This window comes from Mustela nigripes, chromosome 3, assembly GCF_022355385.1.
Source record: "Mustela nigripes isolate SB6536 chromosome 3, MUSNIG.SB6536, whole genome shotgun sequence".
NCBI lineage: Eukaryota > Metazoa > Chordata > Mammalia > Carnivora > Mustelidae > Mustela > Mustela nigripes.
In genome coordinates this window covers 11,756,094-11,760,156 of record NC_081559.1, presented here as the reverse complement: position 1 = coordinate 11,760,156, position 4,063 = coordinate 11,756,094, and positions in this window count along the sequence as shown.

The following is a 4,063-nucleotide window of genomic DNA, read 5'->3' as shown; positions in this document are numbered from 1 at the left end:
AAAGAGCTCATGTGGGATTATAAAGATGGAGGAGAGTGTACACCAAGGCAAAAAGTGTAGGCTTTGGAGTCAGACCCACATGTGCTAACTAGGTGACCTGATGAAGTATGTGATCCCACCAGGCCTCAGTCTCCTTGTGTAGTAGCTAGAATAGTATCAACCTCACAGGCTCATCGTGAGGATTAAATGAGATGCTCCTGGGCAATACGTAAAAGCCGGGTTGCTTCTGCTTCTCATTACCACATGTGTAATGTCAAAGAAACCTTGGTCTGGCATTGACAAGTGATTGCAGCTTGGCTGGGTCACCCCAGGGACTCAGGGGTTTGATGCATTAGTGTTTCTACAACCTCAGAAGCCCGAGTTGAGACCCGATTACACATCTGCTCACTATTTTCTCCCCATCATAAAAAAAAATAGCATAGGGGCTGGAAAATGAGGAATTCTCTACCAGGGGAATTATTTCTTAGTTCAAAGTCTTCTTTCTCCATACACACAAACCGGGGCACACAGAGAGATGAAATGATTAGGCCCACGGCCCCAAGCTGGACTGTGGCAGAACGGGAACTAAAACCAGGTAGTTCATGGTTGAGATGGCTTCCTAGTGTGTCAATTTGCTTGTCACAGGAAAAGTCAGGGGACAGTGGGGTCAACTTCCCCACTGCTGCAGAAGGGTAGGTAATGATGAAAGTATTGCTGGAGCTCAAACTGGGAATGCCAGAGGACAGCCAAGCTGATCCAGGGACGAAGGAACGGGGCTTTGGGTTCAGCTTTTGGAGGGTGTGGGGCTGGGGCTTTCCTGGGCAGAGGGGTGCGGAGGGGCTGGCGATACTGGCAGGTAAAAGAGGCCGAGAACAGAGGTGGCGGGAGCTATTCAAGAAGGGGTGGTGCATCCAGGGTGCCCTGTGTGGGAGAGCTTGGATCAGGCTAGGGAAGAGAGTCCCACAAAAGTGGTAGCCAATCTTTGAAGGCAGAGATAAAAGAGGAGCATGAAATGGCTGGTACTGTCATCTCTGTGGACAGGTTGTTCCTAAGCAGGATTTTTATATGTAGGGAAGTGTAGTAGGGTTTACTGTGAAAGAGAACACCCCACCTCAGCTCATCCACATCATGGGGCACAGAAAGGAGGGGGCTTATATATTTAGTGAACATTTACGATGCGAAAGATGTGCAAGCCCTGGACACACACACAGTCGTCCCCCCTTATCTATGGGGATACACTCCTAGACCCTAGACCCCCCAGTGGATGCTTAAAACCACGGATAATACCAAACCCTGTATCTAGCATGTTTTCCTACCTACATACCTAGGATAAACTTTCATTCATAAATTAGGGATAGAAAGAGATCAACAACAATAAAACTAGCATACACTTTTTTCTTTCTTCTTTGCAATTTCACAGATAGAAGATTCATTCTTACTGTAGATCTTAGCAACCTCAGCAGGCAAGTTCTTTCTCTTCCCTGTGGGGAACTGTCATCTCTTCACTTAATAGAGGCTCTTTAGGGCTTCTCCTTGGCCTGTCTGAATTGCCGACACGACTACACTTGGGCTTTGGGGTCATTATGAAATAAACTAAGGGTTACTTGAACACAAACACAACGATACCAGGATGTTTGGTCTGATGACCAAGATGGTCACTGAGTGACTAACGAGCAGGTCGTGTGTATGGTGTGGATGTGCTAGACAGAAGGATGACTCACATCCCCAGAGGGATGGTGTGAGATCTCATCACATTACTTAGAATGGCATGGAATTTAAAACATATTAATTGTTTATTTCTGGAATTTTCCATGTAATATTTTCAGACCACAGTTGACCCTGCATCACTGAAACTGCAGAGTGGGACTGCGGGTAAGGAGTAGTACTGTGCTCACTCTGTCCTCACACGGTGATGGAACAGATGGCATCACTGAGACTCAGAAGGACCCAATGGCCACATCCACAAAGACAGTGAGTAGCAGAACCAAGAAATGAGCCCAGACATAACTTTGACTGGAACCCCGAATCCTTCTGCTACGCCATGCAGGCTCCCAGATGATTAAGCCCCTTCTGACTGGACTTCATTTTGAAGAATCTGAAGTTCTTTCATTGACTTTTCTGCCTCAGAAAGTTGAAAATAGTTGACTTGCTGCTTCGTTATATTCTACGTTCTAGAATCACAAGTCCTAGAGGGCGGTGAGGCTCTGTGGGGGAGGGGTATAACACAAGCATTTCTATAGCTGCCTAACATTTGAGAGTCTCCCCCTGGAGAAAAGCCACATGTTTTGGGGAGATAGGGTGGTAGGATGTGGTTTGAAAAATATTTAAAATTTCACTTTTCCATTTTCTCTTTAGTACCAGGTGCCCTCACAAGTGAAAGCCAGCTGTCCTGACTCCTCCCTCTCTCTTTCATAAAATCTCCCAGTTTTCATTCATTCAGTTAACAAATATCTGTTATGCCCTTATGAGAGATGATGATAAGTAGCTCAAGCTCTTAAAATGTGCATTTCTTTTGAGCTATTATTTCTTCTCTATGAAATTTTATTATGAAATAGTCAAGGACTCGGTTAATAGGACGCTTGATTGCAATGCAAAAGATTAAGATATCTAACTGGAAAAACAAACAATAAAATAGAATCCTATACAACGTGTAGCATTAGTAACTGAAAGTGGCATATTGCCTGTAACAGTATATGAATATTACATAAAACAACATGCATATATTTTTTTGAAAGTTAATAAACCAATTTTTAGAGCAGTTTCAGGTTCACAGCAAAACTGAGCGGCAAGTATAGGGCATCCACATATACCCACTGCCCCCACATACACACAGAATCCCCGATTCTCAACGTCTTGAGCCACAATCTATGAACCCACTGAAACATCATTATCCCCCAAGTTCCTAGTGCACGTTATGGTTCACCCTTGGTATTGTACATTCTATGGGTCTTGGCAAATATATAATGACGTTTATCAACCCATTGTAAAACAATATATTTTTAAAATAGGAAAACATACTTTAAAGTATTAATATTTGTGTTTGGATAACAGAATTTCAGAAGAATATTATGTCTCTCTGTATTTTTTATTCTAAGGATACATTACTTTATAGTAAAGCAATAATTTTCAAGAGTCTCTGTTTAAGTAGTGGAACTGAGAGCTAATGAGGAAGTCTTGCCCTGATGATTACCAGTAGGTGGCAAAAGAAAGTGAGTCCAGCCAAAAAAAAAAAAGGTATATAGAAGAATGAGACTTGATATTTTGAGGGGAAAAGACAAGTTAAAAAATGTTAGCCATCTATAGCATAAAAAGTGGTTGATATCTAGTACCTAAAAACCAAGGGAAAATGCCATTAGCCCTGTAGAAAAGTATAGATAATACTCTTATCTATCTTAAAAAAAAAAAAAAAACAGAAAAGAAATGTAAATGGACTTAAAACCTAGGAAAAGATGCTCAACCTCACTGATACAAAAGAAACAAATTAAAAGTATGCTGCAATACCCTTTCTTATCTATCATATTGGCAATAATCCAAAAAAAACTTGACAAGATATTCTGTGATGATTCTGTGGGTGTTCAGGAAAATATTCTCTTTGAACCAGTGGTCTGCCTTCTAAGAAGCTATCCCCAAAACACACTAGCAAATAACATATGCATAAGGTTATTTGTTGAAACACTCCATTAGACAAAAACTAAAATAACTCAAATGTCTAACGGCAAGGAGTTATTTGAAAAAAAACATGGTACATGCAAACCATGAGTAGTATGAAGTTATGAAAAGTCTTAAGAGAGTTCTCTGCATAGAGTGATAAAGTGGTCTCCAGAATATAGTGTAAGAAAAAAAATAAGTAAAATTTAGAGCAGTGTGTTTAGCATGCAATCTTTTATGTAAAAAATAGACATATAATCATATATACTTATATAATTAGGAACTAATATGCACACATGCACACATATACATAATTGCTCACATTAAAAATAAAACACGGAATAATAAACCAAACACTGATGAAAATGATTACTTACGTGGTAAGGAAGGAAATAAGGTTATGGAACAGGAGGGGAAGCTAGACTTCTCTGAATAA